General features: G+C 44.4%; 1 long non-coding RNA gene across 7 annotated transcripts; it reads left to right on the top strand.

Annotated features, from left to right (window-relative positions):
• Positions 1–15767: 15767 nt before the first annotated feature.
• On the top strand, positions 15768–19574 carry LOC119308062. 7 transcript variants are annotated; one of them, XR_005149780.1, is made up of 4 exons: positions 15769–16331; positions 16842–17253; positions 17325–17624; positions 19072–19574. It is a non-coding gene; the product is annotated as an uncharacterized LOC119308062 (long non-coding RNA). The 7 variants fall into 7 exon arrangements; XR_005149782.1 differs by having other exon boundaries at positions 16845–17253; XR_005149783.1 differs by having other exon boundaries at positions 15770–16331; positions 17049–17253.
• The last annotated feature ends 1001 nt before the right edge of the window (positions 19575–20575 follow it).

Genomic DNA, 20575 nt, shown 5'->3' on the forward strand with positions numbered 1-20575 from the left:
GGTAGGTATCCATGCCATGGAGAAAAACTGCACCTCTACCCTCTCAAATTCTAGCAGGCCAGCCGCCCTGTATCTTTGACGTGGGCAAACACAAATTCGATGGCACTCTTTATCGATCGCGCAGCCACACACTTTATCCCTGTTTTCAATTCTATCAATATCTCACGTCCTTGACTCCGTTTCACACATATTGCATATGTTACGTTTTTCTATTTGAGATATCATCAACACATTGCCTCTGTTTCGCACAAACCATCTCTCTCACACCCACCCACGTACGTACCTGCACCTAAAGAAGAAGTGCACGCAGGATGCACGTACTCACGTCTCGTTCCCGGCCACACCCGCGCGGGTACACGATGGAGTTCGTTTCTGTATGAAAAGGCAGCCAACGTGATAATTTGATGCGTGTAGAGGTTGTTTACTCGAAGGAGGGTCGGGTACCACGCCTAGATGGAACAAAGTTCGACTTGACGTGTTAGTATTAAATAAAGTTATATATTCCTCAATGGCACGTACAGAATATAAAACGATCTCCATGGGGAAAATGGAAAAATGGGTTTGTCTCTCGTCACACCATCTCACACAAGGCGGCCGTGGCCTCTCTCTCTCAGCGTTGGTCCGTGATCTGGCCGCATCCCATCCGTTGACGGAAAGGGAGGATGTGCATCGTCTCTCCGTTCGACGGTGTTGAGGCAGCACGTCCCGATCTGCGGTACCCGCCGTTCTCTCTAACCAAGCTCCGGCGCGGTAGGGCCTTCGCCACTTGCTCGCTATCGTAGTATGGGAAGATCCTGGCCGTCGGCGCCCTCCTAGTAACATCCCGACGACCCTCGGGTACAGCTTCCTCCGGCCTTGCTCCACTGCCTATCTTACCATGTTGCTGCATGTGGATCTTCTTTAGTTGTTTGCTTAAATCTCGGCCGGCGTACTTTCCATCTTGCAATCTCGCCCTCAAACCATTTTTGATAAACCACCATGTGCTATCTTTCCCTTATTACATGGAATATGCTTCTTTTTTGTAGGCGTATGTGTCTTCAACTCATGTTATAGGGCAGTAATTGTTTCCTTTCTACCTCCTTCTGCAAACAGGGCTATCCATTTTCACCTTGTTGCTATTGTGACCTTTTGGTGAAGTGCACAAATCACTTTTTTCTTAAGAGCGTTTTGTGCAGTTCCGCCAAAATGTCACACGGGCAACGTTTTTACATTTCTATGGGACTGCAGAAAGGGAGATTGGTTTTGCTATCCTCCTCATCCAACTCCGTGCCTAATCTTCTCCAACAAGAAGTTAGTCCTAAAGAGAGATCGTAGAGGTGATCAGCTTCTATTTATGTGTGTTATGTTTCATCATCTAGTTCCACTATTATTGTAATCACACTGACTGGATATCTTTGCAAACAGGGATGGTCCGCTCGATTTTAGTGGAGCTACACAAAATGATCGGATTGTGGTGTCCTCCATACACCTCTTTTTTGGCTACAGAGCTGGGTGAAACTAGCTGCCAAGCAATGAACACTATGCCAAGGATATGGAGCCATGCCTACCAACAGCATCAATCAATTATATTTTTTTCTTTATTTGTACACCTTCTCACAACTTTGTCTTATTGAGATGCATTAGCCATGGTAGCCATGGTAGTTTCATTTGTATTTGATGGAATGTTGTAACGAGATAATCTTGAGGCAAGACACATGAATCCTAAGTTGAAACCTTTTTTTCCGACGGGAACCAAAGTTGAAACCTTCATAGCATCACAGTACAATTTCATTAAAATTATGCGTACATATAAACAAATCCTGAAGGATTGATAGCAATGCCAGAAACAATTCAACTTCGTTTCGCTGACATGTTGGACATCGTTCATCCGGCTCCACCTGCCATGCAGCAATATTGAGTGCACAACACAACTTCAGGGAAAGATTCACCCGGTCGTTGCGCCACAGTAGTAATGACTAGTGAGCAGTCAAATCACAAAGCCCCACCTTCGCCACAGTAAGTTGCTCGGACGAAGCAACCATCATTTCTCTGTTCCTTGAATCCGCTGGTACTCCCATATTCCCACAGTAATAAGTTGCTCGGGCGAATCAACCATCACTATATCCGCTCACGTGTGATAACCACAGGAGCTATCCATTCAGATTGTATGTTAAAAAAATAAAGGTCGATAACTAATGCGGCAAACTTTCAAAAAAAAACTAATGTGGCACCTCGGGCCAACGCGGCCAGATCCCATTTTGCACGAGAAATTACACACCATGTTTCGTTGACATGTGGCCCCGTTCCAACATGTTATTGAGACGATGGCGAGTCCTTTTCTACTAGTATTTCCGAACGGGCGTGTAGGCCGGGGCGCCTCTTCGTATACCGTGGCAAACTAGCAACCATCCACCGACTCTTTGCCTTTCCCTCTCGATTTGGAACTGCTGTCGCACGCTCTTCCTCCCTCCTCCATTTACCTTCACCCTTCCTTCTACCATTGTTCGATCGTCTTCTCCATGGAGGGAACAGGCCGGAAACGACCCCGTTATTCTTGCCCTGATCTGAAAGATGACGTGGTGGAGGAACTCATTGATCGGTGCAACGTCATCACCTCGGCTAGCATGGCAGGTTCGTTCAAGACCATTCTCGACTCAACTAATAACATCATTACAAGAAACCCAAGGGTCAAGGAGCGGTTTGATCTCCCCTATCTTCTTTGCCATGACCCTGATGACTGACGTGGGGACAACGGAGGCCTCGCCTTATGCAAGTTGATGCCGCTTGATAATGATACGTATCATGTTAAGATGCCATCGCTTGAGGGCAAGGATTGGGCAGGCACAAATGGAGATTGGGTTGTTTATATTGGGTACAACTGCGAGTGGGAACTTGTGAATGTGTACACTCGTCACCGGGTTCCACTTTGAAAAATCTTAGCAGACTGCCCAGAGGTTGAGCACACCGGTATTGTACGCACATTCAAATACGATCATGGTGACTGTCTTCTATAGAAGATAGCAATTTGTCGAGTTCCCAACCGCTCTTGGAATTACAAGAACTATGAAGTTGTTGCTATCTTCGACAAGCTTGTTGCCGTCCTTTGTGGTTCGATTCGATGGATATTGCTCAAAAATCAGTTTCTATACACGGATGTGTACTGTGATGCAATTCAATACGAGGGTCTTGTGTTTGCTTCCACCACTCATGGCACTGTTTTTGCATGGGATCCTCGTAGTTTCGGTACGTTTGTCTTCCACTGTAATTATAATTGTTTCATCCACATGCATGTAGGTTAGCAAGTTTCCCTTTACTAATTAACCTTCTTCTTGTGTTTCCAAGGTCCTATGAACATTCCACCACCTATACTTGAAAATTTTTATAACCAAGGGGGAGATGATGATGGTGATGATCACGAGCATGAGGAAGAATAGAACTTATATACTCAGTGGCGCCTGGCAACTAATTCTGATGGATCACCTCTTGTTGTCTGTATACAGCGCACTGAGTTTGTTACTACTGAGGGAGCACGTGTTGTCTCCCATGGTCGCACTCTCCGAACCTATTCCAACACTCGGTGCATGGTATTCGGGATGGATACTAGTGTGCTAGCGCCAACACCTTCTCCCTGGTACAGAATTGATAGTCTTGGAGAAGACTCGCTCTTCCTTGGACAAAAATATCCAATGATGGTGAAAGGCGATCCAAGTGCTGTTGACACAATGTTACTAGTACCATTTATAAGAAGCAACTTTATCTATACATCGGACATTTGGGTAGTTCCCTACCCTGGTACTGATATAGTAGGTCGCTTCAGCCTGGATGATCAGTCTTGCATTGGTCTCGAGATTGAAAATAGATGGCCTGTCCCAGAGAATCACTTGTGGTTCAAAGAAAGCGTTTGCAACACCGAGGATTGGTTGAGTTGAAGTTCATTTCATTGCTTGTTATTTGTTGCGTGATGAAAATTTTAGTATTTATAATGTATCCTCATTGTCGATGTGGGTTGATGACCTGTTGTATGTAATAAAATGATATGCCTGTGATAAACTTACTAAATTTATGAATGGCTTTCGAGTCACTTCTCTGAGTGAGTGGTGCGACGAGGCAAAAAGATATTTTTTGAATACATAATTGTAAGTGCATTGCAACAAGTTATCGGATGAGGCCAATCAACAATAGTAGTACACTATTTGTACTAGTTTCACATGCTTCGCGCGTTGGGTGGGTGTTTTTACTGTAGCCATATGTTAATGTGTTTGCTGTACGTAACCAGCACCTCGAATCCTCGATACTACTAGTACTATATAAGTAGTAGGAGGAGTAGGGTGGCATGGGCCAGAACAAGCATTCACGTCCAGGAGTACGGCACACGCCACCAGCACGACATCCATCTGACACCATATTTATTGGAGTCCGTGCTAGAGCAATCTCTTCAACCTCGTCATTTCTCTAACTCAGCCATCGCACGGCGGGCGAGGTGGGGGTTTGCCGATAGTCGGTTTCCTCAACTGCGGCCCCACTTGTAAGGCCAACTCCAATGCACGACCCCAAATGGACCTCCATTTTGCATGAACTCCAACGATAATTTTGACTAGACAAGCAAGACCAAAGAAAACAAGAACCACAAGAATACATTTTAGAAGATATCCAACTTCCATAACTGCTCCTGTAAGTTGGATTAGTGCCATCTCGATGCATTCATTGTTGATCTGTGGAGGCTCGATCTTGTGTGCTTCTTTCTTCTTCGAGTGTAAAGAAGTAGACGTTGCTTCCTCGCATCTAGTCTCATGTCTAGCCTCTATTCTAGTAGGAGTATCAACAAGTGCACTAGTCTCATCTCTAGCCTCTATGCTAGCTAAAAGTGCTAGAACATCTACTGAATTGCGCTCTATCAATATATCGATGTACTCTTCTTCCCAATACCAAAACTTGCATCCATTCTACAAAATAAAATTTTTAAGTTAGGACAACTAGTCTAATCCGAGAGCACAATCGAAGATTTGGTCGGGTTCTTCCTCCTTTTGCCGACACGTGGGACATCCAGCATCCAGGTCATGTCATGCAAGAAAATAGAGTGGTAGTTGAAGCCACGTGATGTGCATCTTGGGTTAAACTGTAAATGGAATCTTACTACTCTTGAGTAACTCCAAAAGCGGCCACGGAAGATCTTTATTGGATTTCTTTTTCATCACCAGCACGTCGAGGTGAAAGATGTGCAGGTTCAGTGGGTCCTCTTGCGTTTTCACTGACATGTGGGACCGCATATGAGCAAACAGACGATGGGATCCGCACATCCGCTGGCTGGCTGAGAAGAGAGATAGAGGAGGGCTGATCACGGACTCCAGGAAATTTGTTCTACGTAACCAGCACCTCAATATTTGCGTGTGGTTGTTCTAGAATAAAAAAAGGAGGTACCCCTACTTATGTTACTACCACTACGCCTAGCCTAAGGTTAGTAGGTGACCTTGCGCTTGTCTCTTCGCCTCTTCCGAAAGTCGATGGTTCTACAGTAGTACTTCTGGCAATCTGACACCAAATGAACTGCTGCACGTCCACCACTTGTAAGCAAAAGTTTCTCCTCGTGCTGCGAGCCACCGCGCGCGCGTTGGCGAGGGAGAAGGCGTAATCAAGCTTCTCGTCGTTCTACGAGTTGACGGGACACATCAAAGTTATTTAGTATGTACTCTCTGTAAAAAAAGGGCTGACCATGTCATTGCTACCATCCCGTGCTCCGTCGTTGAGTATGTGCACTATTCACGTGCCATCGAGGAGAAAAAATATTGCGTAGGTGCCATCGAAGTGCACGACTCACTTACGCACCGCTTATCTAATTATCTCCATTTTCTTGCATGACACGTGCACCTTGATGCTAGATGTCTCGCGTGTTCAGAAAAGGATGAACAAAGCTCACGTAAAAGAAAAGAGTTGAAGAGCATAGATTCCCGACGACCGAGAAGGAGCAAGGAACTTCGCGATGGAGCGTCTGCAAGGAACCTTACGCATTTTCCCCTGTTTTTTGCCGCTTGCCCACCTATAAAAAATAAAAGAACATGAACTCTTTGCTAACCACTAGAAACGGTACATCAGGATGCTAAGTTGAAGATGTTTTATAGTTTATATTGATAACCATGCAACAGGCCACGCATGTACAGGACGCATGCAGCCACACATGTACACAAGCCAATGCACTAACTCCATCCGATCCAACTCATGCACATACGCGCATAGCATGGAGCACACAACGCACGTACACAACACGTGCATGCACACACACTCGGCCGCAGAATGCACGTGAATAACACATGCATGCGCACACACTCGGCTGCATGGAGGCGTGCGCCATCTACGGCGACGTCCGTTTCTTCCCGCGGTCACCAAACTAGTCTCTCTCTTCTTAATTAACTTGCCACATCATATTTTATGCCTACGTGGCAGGCTTAGCAGCTATACATGGTGGACCACTGGGAGAGGCCAAGGCTAGTCATAGTGGGGAGTAACTTATACTGTAACATATTACTATGTTACTCTAAACATCTCTATAAACCGAAAAGGAGGGAGTAGTAACATAGACTAGTGTCATATGCAGAGTATGGGAGCACATGATATTTCCTCGTCCGGACCGATCCCAAGTTGGCTTCCCACCTTCTTGGACCAATAAAAACCCCTCCCCCCTCCCACGCGCGCTTCCTGCCCGACACCAGCTGAGCCCGCCGCTCCACATTGATGGCAAGTCAGGGCGATGCGATCTCTCACTGATTCCGCCGTTGAAGCGGCGCGCCGACCGAGGGCACCGCCCGCTGCACGCCCAACATTTCAGACTACACAGTGGAGAGTAACTTTAGAGCAAGTACTACAATTAGATGACATAAGCAGGCTATAAGGATTTAAATATAGTATTTGTGCTTAGTTGAAAGAGAGAGAAGAGGAGAGAGAAGAGAAGCAGATTGTAAACGTGTAGCCGGTTGTACTCCAACATACTTCGTGAGACAAAAGGTGGAGCCATTATTAATGATATAGTATTTATACTAAAGGGACTAACGGACGCCTTAATTACTTTATTTTTTTAGACAAACCTTGGTGGGGCTATTATTGACTTGGACGTGGGGTTTGGTGGCCAAAGGCCTACTATTATACTCGCACGACCGACCTGACATGCTCTACCCTAGCCGCCGCTGTATCATATGGTTTTGCACCGTTCCAGATCTTAGCGCCGCCACACAATTCTTCTCCAGCCCTCCTTCCGGCGTGCATCACGAGAAGGGACAGCAGTCATCCGAACCCCTCCTTTTGTGATCTTGTACGAGAGAGGGGACCAGGTTTTTGGGGAGCACACTCCTGTGACTGCTACCAGCGACGACTTCCTCAATGACAGCCTTCTTCCCCGACCTTGGTAACCTCTTCATCAACGACATGAGTGACAACATCAACCACAGCGGTTCTGCTCCCACTGTATAGTATGTGATTCTGTCCTCCTAGTTTAGTCCACATCATTACTTTGATGTTTGCAATTGTTGTCATGATCTATTTACTGCTGATTCGGATTAAATCTCATACTAAATTGCTCATATATTAAACAATCCAATCCAAAAACCTGATTATAGGCAATTTACTCCGAGTGGTTTTGCTGCACTTTTGAAGCTGCCTACTTTTAAGGGGGTGCAATATAAAAGGTGGCGCACAAGACCAGTATATTGGTTTCAGATCATGTACTGCCACTACAAAAAAATACACTTCCGTGATGATACGTGTTTGTCACAGTAGGTCGCGTTTTTTGTCATGCGTGTACGTCCATGACGATTTTATGACAGAATCAAGATAGTCATACTTGTGCTGTCGTAGAAGTGTTCCATGACATTACCAAAATTATCATCACGGAAGTGTCCACTTCCATGACAATAAATCGCGCGTCACAGAAGTGCTTTCGTCAAGGGTGATCGACTCGTGGCGCCCACCGTAACGGAACACCATTAATCTATCGGGTCGGGTTTTGGATCTGATAACCCGTTAACAGCCCCGACCAATGGGAAATTTCCACGTGTAAAATTCTTATTGGCCGGACAAAACACGTGTCAGCTCGTCAGTGGGTCAGATAGGCGCCTATGATATGTCGACACGTGCCACGGCCCACCACTGGCCCATTTAGCTTACAAAGCCAGCCCGTTTGACTAGGTCAAAAGTTAACGGGCTGGCCCATGAAAAGCCTGTTAACGGTCTCTTCGCAAATAGCCCATTTTACGGCTGGTTAACTCACGGCACGTTAGGCCCTAAAGGAAATCGGCCCAACAACATCATGTGGGCCGTCGAATATAACACCAGCCCATTTCACTTTCGGCCCATGTATGGCCCACGACATCTTTCGGCCCATATGAGGCATTCGTATCTTTCGACCCTTTACAGGCCCACGGTGACTCTAGCCCATAATGAACAGTAATTTTCTTTGTACCCGTTAACGGCCCGTGATTTACATGGGCCGTTTCTAGCCCATGTTAGCTTTCGGCCTATTGATGGCCCATACGTTCTTGGGCTCCTTTTTGGCCCTCGATTACTTCCGGCCCGTTACTGGCATGTTCCCCTAATGGGCCAAATTCGGCCCATGGCAAGAGTGTGTCCGTTACTGGCATGTTCCCCAAATGGGCCAAATTCGGCCCATGGCAAGAGTCGGCCCGTTACTGGCCTGTTACCCTAATGGGCCAAATTCGACCCATGGCAAGAGTCGGCCCGTTTCTGGCCTGTTAACCCGTTGCGCTATTTCCAGCCCGTCCTATATTCTGGCCCATTAACGACCCGTTATGCCTGTGATAGAATTAAGCCTTTGCAGTCCTACGGCCTGTTGACGGCCTGTTACCATGCTGGGCCGATACCAATTACGCCCGATTACGGCCCATGTAGACCCATTTATCCGACGGCCCGAGGCCCACCGATTACAGGCCCATTTATCGACGGCCCAAGGCCCACCGATTACAGGCCCATTTATCGACAGACGGTAGGAGACCCATGGATCCTACGGCCCGTATATGGCCCATGGTAGTTGCGTCCACTAGCAAACCAGGGAAAAAGAAGACTAGGAAATAAATAAGGCTGAAAATAACGCTAGGGTATTAAGGCAATTGCACAGATTACATCCACTTGGCATCAAAGATCGCCACCAGTGCAAATATAGGGAACACCCTACACTATACAAAAATGGCTTGCTGTTTTCTTCAGCCGGTGGCTGCACGTTAAGAATAAATTTTGTATCACACCAAAACAAATTACAACTATATAACAAAAGGAAGGTTGGCATAAAACTTAACAGTCTAGCAGATAAATGCACCACCAAAAGTTCAGAAGCTCAGTTCATTTGACCTGACCGTTACGTTTTCATGTTGTATTGTCCGATGGAGCACCATAACCCTCGCCTTCATTTCCCCTAGGCTCCTGAACAACGTAGACAATGTCTGATAATCTGGTTTCAAAACCATGCATATCTTGACGACATTGAGCAATGTTTCTCCTTATTTCACAAAGGGCCTTTGTTAGGGAATGGACGTGTGTCTGGAGCACAGATACAACATTGCTTTGAGCTTGCATATCTTGATCATGAGGCAGTTTGGACGATATTGCCTTAACAACCAACTCAGTATTACGCAGGAACGTGCTTTTGGCACTGTTAGTGGACAGGTACTGACCCACTGTAGCAAGAGCTGACATTGCGGTTATAGTTGCCTCGCCACCTTCAAAAGGTGGCGGTTCCACCATTTTTTCCATAGCTCGCTGAAAAGTTGAGGTTTTACATTAGTAGTACCAGAACAGAAGATATTAAGAAGGCAGCAAAACCAAACAAAATAGCTTTGGTCTATATACAGAACTTATTCTGGTGATAAAACCAGGTTCCAAACATATGACCATGTACCATCGCTAATGTATTGTCTATTTATTCAGATTGTATTGAGGGCTAAGGATAAAGAGACGAAGTTTATAATACGGTAAGCATAGTATGACATCATTCATATCACAAAACAACTGAGAACAGACAAACGGGCAATTGTAACTTTGTGTGGGCAAGTCCAGCACAGAACTAGATTACGGGTCAAGATCAAAGGAACATCACTCCTCTCTTTTAAACCTTGTAAGGTGCAATGATACGCTAAGACAATTGTGTATAAAATTGAAAAGAGTAATAGACATTGGCTGCAAACCATGCAATTCAAGGCACAAGTCAGAGTAAGTAGTAGTTAAAAGGCATGAGGATTAAGGACTTACAACATCGGCTTTGACTGGTGTAGTCATGCCCTTCTTCTTGCTGGTGTGACAGTCCTTGAAGATTTCCATAGCATTTGGTTCAAGTACTTTTTGGTCCTTGCGGGCTTTCCTCTGCATTTCGAACAAGTCAATTTAGATCTGACAATATGGTACAACAAAAAGAGTGAAACAGCAGCTAATTACAAGAGCCTTGCAGTGTGCAATATAGCTACGAGATCCTGTCGTCTGTTGGAATTTCACTTTCGTACGGTTGGCCTTGTTCTTTGAACATTTCACCTACAAGAAGATAGATTTGTGTGGCACATGCGTAAATAGGACTTCAACATGTGATATGATCACATATATATAATGTACCTGATACTTAGGATCAGACCAGTGTTTAACAAGGCCCCTCCAGTCTTCATCTGATATATTTTCCACTTGAGATGTTTGGGAAAGTTCACTGTTAGCCTTGCCTTCAAAGTGAGTTTTCCTCAAGTTATACCGATACTGTCGTAGAGCAGACTTGAAAACATGGGTGCAAGCTTGTCTGGTTGCATCATCTTGGCTATCCAACTTGAACCTCATCTGTTGAAAATTATGGGAGTCTCATTATCAGCAACCTAGAAAGTATGGGACAGAGCAAGACGATATTACTAGTTTCCATACATAACCATACTTACAGATAAATGGTTGAGGAAGGTGTTGCACTGGGTTTCGTCTTTGTCATTCCTATACTGAATCCATGTTGGGAGGATACGTACATGACACTTAACGGCAACCGCTGTCTCTGATACTAACTTGGCTGACTCTGTAGCATCACGTGGCCTTTTTAAACCTGCCTCAAAACGGATCTCCATGTTTCCTCCTCTAGATTTAGTTAACCTATCGAGCATTATCCCCGATGTTTGTTTCCTCTTGCGCCTAGGTGCTAGTCCAACAACGAACATAGGAAGTGTTAGTGTACATCAAACTATAAGACTACATATAAAGAAGCATGCAACTGTAACTTGACTCCAGCAACTACCTTCTTGTTGTTGAAGCTCACAAGGTTCATCTGATATTGCCAACTCATCTTGTGTCAAGAGTGCTTGGGAAGTAGTGTCAGGTGGCAAGGGAGCTTGGGAACGTGCTGCTAGCTCAGTTGACGCACGAGTAAGTCGTGCAGCTGGTAGTACTGCGGTAGGTGTTGCAAGAACTAGGGTTGTCTCTGCTTGTTTGGTGGCATCTATTTGTTTCTGTTTGGCTTTTTTTGCAGCTCGTGTAGCATGGGATGCCGTGTTTGTAGAATTTTCCGTTGGACTTTGACCTTCTATTGCACCATCAGTACCAGCAGAATCTGTAGGATTCATCCGCTTCTCATTCCCTGTCATTCTGTGTTTTTTCCTCTTTCTCTGTGCCATGTTAAGTCAAGCCGACAAGAAAAAAGAATAACAATTTAGTTCTTCAGAACAAATTGATGCGTGATGCAGATGAACTGAACTTTAATGTTAGACAACCACATGATAGGAGGATGTAATATGTATGAAAAATAGGACGGAAGATATAACCAGAACTATGATGTGTAAACTAAGAAGAAGACATTTCACCAAAATTAGAAGCAATGCAATGGAAGGTAGACACCATATGAAAGATGCTACAAATACCGCTCTGCCAAGTTAACAGTGTCTCATCATAAATGGCGTTTAAACAAATATGAAGCAGTACAAGAAATAAATCATATGCAAGATGCAAACAACATCACACTACCATGTTAGAGGTCTCTCGTCATTATTGCCATTGCATATTCACAACTTATGATGTGTAAACTAAGGAGAAGGCATTTCAACAAATTAGAAGCAATGAAAGCTAGACACCATATGAAAGATGCAACGAATATCACTCTACCAAGTTAAAACTGTCTCGTCATAAGTGTCATTTCAACAAATTAGTAGTGCAAGCTAGAAAAGAATGTGAGATGTAACCTATATCACACTCCGAAGTCAAACTTGTCTTATGATAAGTGATTGTTGCAGGTTACACAATAGTAGTAATTTGATGTAAGAACATGGTGTGATAGACAGATATTGTATGTTCTAGAAACAGGAACACGTGTCTTATTCAATTATAATGTGTAAAGTAAGCAGATGGAATTCAACAAAATTAGAAGCAATACAAGCTAGACATCACACATAACTTGCAACCACATATAACAGTGCCAAGTTAGAGGGAGCACCAGTGATGCCGCACTAGGGGAGACATGCTCATCATAAACATAGCTTTGTTGAGTGTCTATGCATGCTTTGTCTTGGAAATCATCTTGGGGGTGTGGAGGAGTAGAAACTGTAGAGGCCCTCCATTCGGAAGGAGCACCTTTATCCGCTGCCTTGCTAACTTCCTTCCGCTTTATTGATTTTGAATTGTCAAGTAAAACCGACAAGAAAAAGCAATAAAATTCTCTCTTCAGAACTCATTCATGCATGATACTGACAATCACTACTTTGATGTAAGGAAACACATGATACCAGGATGGAATATGTACAAAAAACAGGACGGCATGGCATGTTCACAACTGTTTGTGTAAACTAAGCAGAAACCATTCCAGCAAATAAGAAGCAATGCAAGCTAGACACCACATGAAAGATGCAACCAATATGACTCTGCCAAGTTAAAAGCGTCCCATCATAAATGTAATTTCAACAAATTAGAAGCAGCGCATGCTATAAATCATATGAAAGATGCAACTAATATCGCACTGCATATACTAAAGGTGTCTCATCATATTGATTGATGTGGGATACAAAAAAACAATAGTTTTATGTAAGGACATGCTTAATAGACAGATGTACTATGTACTAAATACAGAAAGGCATGTCACATTAACAGGTATAATGTACTCCCTCCGTCCCATAATGTAAGATGTTTTTTGGCACTAATTTAGTGCCAAAAACGTCTTACATTACAGGACGGAGGGAGTATAAGCTAAGCAGACTAGCACATGCAGTTTAACCAGATTGGAAGAATTACAATCTAGACACCATATGCAACATGCAACCACATATCATGCTGCCAAGTTAGAGCAAGCACCTGCGATGCTAGTGTAGGGGAAATGTTGTAATCAACGACAGAGCTATGTTCACTATCTTCATCTAGCATTTTTGTTTCTTGAGAATCATGTCGGGAGGCTGACGCTGCATTCTTTAAATGAGGAGTAGTCCCCTTGCCTACCTGCCTCGTCATAAGTGATTGATGAGGGATACACAAGAACATTAGTTTGATGTAAGAACATGGTTAATACACAGATGTACTAGTATGTACCAAAAACAGAAAGGCATGTCATATTCAAAGGTATAATGTGTAAGCTAAGCAGATGCAATTTAACCAAATTGGAAGCAATGCAAGCTAGACATCCGGCTGGAGTGGTGAACACGATCATCTAGGACCTGAGAGCCTGGTGGGAGGCGGGTTGCTTCGCCACCATCGCGGCTTTTTAGTTGGCTTCCAGGTGATGCCTGTCTTTGCTGGGCTTGTCACTGGCTCGACCAGTGCCCTGACTAGCTATTTGTCTTCTGGTGCTCACGGGATGGTGGTTCATGTAAAAAATATCTTTCCTTATCTTAATAAAGACCGACTTTAGCCTTTCGAATACAAGCTAGACACCATATGGAACATGCAACCACATATGACACCGTGAAGTTAAAGCAAGCACCTGGGATGGTGGTTCATTGCGAGCGAGGTCATCAAGTCTAGAGCAACGTTTACCGTCTCCATCTGCTGACACTGCACCCTTTATAGCGCTGTAACGTGTCGTGCCTAGCCGCGTAGAAAGCTAGCACGACTTGTCTCTTTTCTTTTTTGCTTCTCTCGAGGTAGACTCTGAAATACCCTTGCATATAAACACAATAGTGAGAGTATGGGTGAAGTGTGTGCAGAACTAGTGCACTGTAAAAGTAGCAGATAGCAGGTGGCTGAAAAATAAATGACAGGAGACATATGATAGCTCTACAACATTGCATGGCAAACAAAATTAGATTCTACTCCGTATGATTTTGTAATATATGAGCACAGGAAATGCAGGTACTCCTCCAGCACAATATGTGGTCATATCTAAGATAACAGTCGACTGAAAATAAATAGGTTAGTCGATTTTTTTAATGAACCGTCCGATCTATAAGGAACGGGCAGATGGCCTTCGTCTACCTCCCGCTAGTCACTGTTGACGATCTTTCTCGAACCGCCAGCGACCACCGGCCCAGACCCCTGCCTCCGCCGCCCCGCCCTCCCATCGACCTCACACCACCGCCGTGCTTGGCAGCGCCCACAAGCCATCCCTTTAATCTCGGCCGACCTCCAGATCGGGCGCCAGTAGCTCTAGGCTGCACATGCCCCTAAGATAAACACCAAGGCGCTGCTTCCCTGGCGTAATAGTCGTACTAGCGCCTGTTACGTCGGGGATTGCTTTCGTTAATTGGGAATCAACTGGCCAGAAATTGAAATTCAGGAGGGATGGACCTCTAGCTAAGGTGAAATAGTATATGAGGAGAAACCTTCTACATCGCGAGTTACTAGGAACATCTAGTATCAAGAAGAAGCGGTCAACTAGTGTCTTCTGTGGGATGAATACCGTGCAAGCAGAGACGTGAGATTTGCATGAATAAGGAAAGAGGAGTACCTTCTTCGGTTGCCGGTCAACTAGTGTCTTCTGTGTTGCCGTGGCCGTATGTCAGCGGAGGGGAAGCAGATCCAAGGTGGCGAAGGACGGCATAGCAGGAACAGCTCCGGTGCGGTGGAGGGTGGCGAAGTTGGAGCGGCAGCGGTGAGGCGCAGGACGGCATGGTTGAACTGGCTCGGGTACGGACGGCTCGGCCTCGGCTTCAACTACTAGCCGTGGAGGGCGTTGCGGTTGAGGTTGCGGTGGACGACGACGTCGGGATGTCGGCTCCGGCGTGATGGAGGAGGGCGGCGGTTGATGGGTGGGATGGGGTGGCGGACGGAGGACGCTGGGGTTTCGCGGCTGGTGGAGAGGTAGTTTTGACGCCCACGGAGTACGAATGGGGAATCGGAAGGGTGTGGGGAACCATGTTTCGGTCTAGGACGCGCTTGTTTTTGGCTTTTTGGAATAGAAGATGAGACGCGCTTGCTTGAAATTTGGGAAAAATACAAACTTTGCCCCCCTCTTAAATTTTGGACCTACTGCGGGTCGGGGGTAGGATGGTTAACTGCCGGCAACCCTTGATTAGGGGCAGTTAACTGCCGGCAACCCTTGATTAGGGGCAGTTAACTGCCGGCAGAAATATCTTAATAAGGGCATGCTATATGCCGGGAAACGTTCAACTGCCGGCAAAATTACTTGAAGGAAAGTAAACTGCCACTAGAAGTTTACAAACGAGGGCAGTCACACTGCCGGGAATAAAGACTACTTTTCACGTCATAGTATCTGCCGGCGCAACTAAAGCCCGGCCCATTATCTGCCGGGGACTGTTTATGGCGCGTGAGCGAAATAACTGGGCCCAAAGCGCGCCCAGTCGTGGGAGAGCGCGCGAAGCCCGAATGTTTCACGCAAAGGAATCTCGGCCGTCCCGTCAAAAAAAAAAAACTCGGCCGCACCCCAGTCCGCAGCCTGCCCCAAATCACAACCTCATCCAAATCGACCTACCCTACTTCCACCCCGGCCACCTCGCCGCCGAGCACCTTCCGCTGTGGCCGACCACCATTCGCCACCCCAAGCATCCCACCGCAGTGCCTCCCCGACTATTGTCGCCAGCCACCCTTCGCCTCTTCGTCCCAAACTATCTGCACAAGGACGGGAAGGGAGGGAGACCCGATGGGCGGAGGAGGTCGAAGCCGTTGCCCACACCGCGGATCTGCCGCGGGGATGCGGGAAGAAAGGACGCGGTTGCGCGGCCCCCGGATCCGGCGAAGGACGTGCGCAAGAGGCGGCCAACGGGGCGCGGGGCACAACTCCAGATCCGGGCGGCCCGAGCAGAGCGTGAAGCTAGGAAGCGGGCATATGCTTTGGGTGGCCGCCTTCGGTGCAGCCGGCGGCAACGGCATGGCTGTAGTTTGGCGCCTAGGTTTGGGTGCCCCAGTGGCACCCTTGCAAGTGACAGGAAGTGAGCGACCAGGAACCAGAAGATGCCGGCAGTCTGGTAACATATGGATTTCTCCTCTCTTCTAGTAGATAATCCAGATTGTTTTGTCTTTCGTGAGCTTTTGTGCTGATGTGTGATCCAAAATTTGGACGCATATCAATTGTTTGACCCATGTGCTAGAAGGATCTGGTGTAGTTTGTTTAATCAATGATATACCAGTTTACATGTACTTGGGAAGTTTTCATCAGCTGTACTTGCATATTGGAGTGAAGGTGCAAAAGTTTAGCAATTCTTCATTTTATTTCTTTAATTCTGTAAGTTGTGTTGAAAGTTGTCAATGATTACAATTAGAATCGAAGCAATGCTACTTTTACCCCCTCCGTTAAAAAATGCTACTTGTACTGACTTTGTCAAGCATTATAGTGTATAGATAAGTGTATATCTGCAGAGTGTTATGTAGATGGCTTGAAACTTCTTTATGGGTAATTGAAAAGGACGAACAACTAAACTGTATCTCATAGATGAACACTACTATTTACTGTCTCACCCGAGCTAGTATTATTGTAGCAGGCATTGCATTGTCTAAAATGGATATGCAGAATTACCTAGCAATCAGGTCTTGTACAATCTGGATAAATATGGAGTGACATTTGCGAGCTGTGGCATGGCCTGCACTAACGTTCACAAGGCTGGTGTCTCTTTTAAAAAACCATGCATTTAGTTGTTGTTTGCTTTGACCTGATCTGGTAGCAAGTGTTTTTTATGCATCTTTAGTGAAGAAGTTTTTGAGTGGCTGTCTGCTCGGAGCTACCGGAAGAGCAGCTAGCCAACGCACAAAGACCAAGGCGGAGAATGAAGCTAGAAGCGAGACAGAATACCCGAGGAAGGTCGACCTTGAGACTTACTTGAGCCACGAGAATATTTCCCTTGAGTTCGAGAGGATGTTCAGTTGCTTCATCACTTAGCATTATTGACTATGGTTGGTTCCTTTGATCGCCCTTAATTTTTTCATTATCACTTCCTTATAGGTTTCTCAATTTTTTCCTGCAGCACACTGCCTATAAGTAGTCCGACCAATTCAGTGAGCAGCAGCAGGGGCAGGCTGGCAGAACCTCATCAGCCCCATTTGCTTTGCAACCAGGATGGACGCCACCTCAAAATGATCTAATATTTTTTCAGTCCATTTTCCATTTTATCCTTTTGTAGTTTGTTTAATTTTGGCTCCCTGATTGGTCTTCTCCTTGTGTACAGTTTGCTCAAACAGGGAATCGAGGACAGCAAGGACCATTGAAGCCCGAGATGTTTGGAATTGGACAGTTCAATCTCTACTTTTCTCCTCCAATGATTCAGGTGTTCCCGTTTTTCTATTGAAATTTGAAGTAAAATATTTTTTTCATATATATCTATATGAATGAAATTTATGCACTATGTTGTAGTTGAGGTCTTGAGGGGCACCATTTTTGAAGTTCGCTCTGGACCTCGAAAAATTCAGGACCGGCCCTGTATATATGTAGTGTTATTTACTTTGTTGTTTGTAGATGCAAGTTACCAAATATAGGTTAATATCTAGCCTGTAGTAAATGTGAAGTTAGGAATGAGATTTTCCTTATGCATTTTCTGGTTTGTGAAGCAGCTTTTGGTAACCTGGTTCATTTAGTCTATTGATGTTCAACTTTTATACAGTTTCTTCATTGTATAAATTAAATTGCATGCTGCCTCTGTAATAGTATAAGTACTATTCCTAGCCTTACTTATAGAACTTTGTGTAACTATAGGTATTTATTTTCCTCTAAAATAGATTTATATTTCAAGGAAGCAGATTCATAAGTAAAATCATAGTATTATAGGCAGAACAAGTTCTTGCAAAACATCAACATGAAAGAGGTTTGCTGATGGTTCTAGGACCGATGCTCTTAGGGACCATGAGTATGTCCTTACCGATGCTCGTTGGCGATCTTCCTCTGGAATGAGTTCCTAATTTTCTTGTGTTGGGATATCCATGCAACTAAACTTATGATATATTGTGGCATTCTTCTCTTACATGCAGTACTTTTGCACACTCTGGTAATATCCCTTTTGATGTTCTTTTTAATGTAACTTTGGTTAGAAAACTTGGGAGATCTTGATAGGAGTGATGAACTTGATAGAACTTGTAATATGGTAGCGTGGACTTCTACCACGAGTAGTTTACCCTTGTAACTTGCGAGATCTTGATAGGAGTGATGCCCTTCCTTTCCTTTCAAAATGGAAGATATATTGCCTCCGCCCTATACATGGTACAAAACTAATCATCAAATGGCATGAGAAATTTTGTTTATCTGTATGGTCTTGCATGATGCTATCTTTTGAGGCACAAGCTTTTTCGGACGGAGGGAGTATAAACATGCAATATATGCTTGGCATGCAGTTTTCTGATGTGTACAAGTTGTTTGACCTTGTATTTTACTGCTTACTATGTACTCCCTCCATCCTAAAATAAGTGTCTCAAGCTTAGTACAATTTTGTACTAAAGCTAGTACAAAGTTGAGACAGTTATTTTGGGGCGGAGGGAGTACTATACATCCGGAATTGTATTTGGAAGTGTCAAAATTTATCATTTATAATCATTGATAGTTACATTGCTAGATATACACACACTGAAAGTCTGAAATATTCTTGAAAAAGCACATGTCAGCTGTCATATCTTCATTAGATGTTTTTAAATCTTTTCCTGGTTTGATGTTGATATTTTGTTAGTTTGTAGATGCTGCTAGTTTGTACTTTCAAAAATTTAAACTTGATTTTGTTTTCTCTGCAGTACAACAAGTTGTGTCTCAAGCTTGTAAGTTCTGTTACAAGGATGAGATTGTTAGAATGCTACAAAACTTCTACGTGATAGCAGTTGTACCAGTCAACTAGGATGTCTACATGATGTTTCTTGTATTCATGGCAGCAACAAAATCTTGTGGCGCAAGGTTAAGCTCTGATCTTCAAAAGCATTGCAAGCTTGGTGATTCTTCTGCGGGAGACATGTGGTCCTGTTTAAATTATGCTGTTTCACATGATGGTGGCGAGTCTGTTATTCACAAGACATCTAATGAAGTCATCCAATAAGAAGGTTCCAAACAAACAATTTGTCTTCGTAGACATGGCTGTAGCTGCGTGTCAAGCTCAAACCAATTGTTTAGCTTAGTTTGAACAAAAGAAATCTTATTGTCCATGTAAATTCTGTTCATTGATGTAGTTGGACGCTACTGAATGCATGTATGAATGTTGTAGTACTGAATTTTAATCATTATGTGTTTGAGATTTTCTACTGAATATTGAGTCAATTCCTGTGTGAATAGAAATAAAAATAAATATACGTGAACAGAAATAAAAATAAATATACACGCTATTAGGATCGGGCAAACTGCGGCTAGTGAAAGTAAGGGCAGACTATCTGCCAGGGATTATCATAACTGCCGGCAATTAGATTACCGGCATACCGCATCTATCTGCCAGGAGAACGGGGCTTCCTGGCAGCGGAACTACCGGGAGATCTGTATCTGCCGGGAAATAGTTTTCCCGGCAGCCGTTCTTGTGGCAGTTCTATCTGCCGGGAGAAACTCCGTCCCGGCAGTTTATCTGCCCTCTCAAGGGCCTTCCCTCGGCAGATTACATGCCATTGTATTGGTGTTGTGGTGTAGTGACATGAAAGATGCAACCAATATGACTCTGCCAAGTTAAAAGCGTCCCATCATAAATGTAATTTCAACAAATTAGAAGCAGCACATGCTATAAATCATATGAAAGATGCAACTAATATCGCACTGCATATACTAAAGGTGTCTCATCATATTGATTAATGTGAGATACAAAAAAACAATAGTTTTATGTAAGGACATGCTTAATAGACAGATGTACCATGTACTAAATACAGGAAGGCATGTCACATTAACAGGTATAATGTACTCCCTCCGTCCCATAATGTAAGATGTTTTTTGGCACTAATTTAGCGCCAAAAACGTCTTACATTACAGGACGGAGGGAGTATAAGCTAAGCAGACTAGCACATGCAGTTTAACCAGGATTGGAAGAATTACAATCTAGACACCATATGCAACATGCAACCACATATCATGCTGCCAAGTTAGAGCAAGCACCTGCGATGCTAGTGTAGGGGAAATGTTGTAATCAACGACAGAGCTATGTTCACTATCTTCATCTAGCATTTTTGTTTCTTGAGAATCATGTCGGGAGGCTGACGCTGCATTCTTTAAATGAGGAGTAGTCCCCTTGCCTACCTGCCTCGTCATAAGTGATTGATGAGGGATACACAA

Source organism: Triticum dicoccoides, chromosome 5B (genome assembly GCF_002162155.2).
Source record: "Triticum dicoccoides isolate Atlit2015 ecotype Zavitan chromosome 5B, WEW_v2.0, whole genome shotgun sequence".
NCBI classification, from domain to species: Eukaryota; Viridiplantae; Streptophyta; class Magnoliopsida; order Poales; family Poaceae; genus Triticum; species Triticum dicoccoides.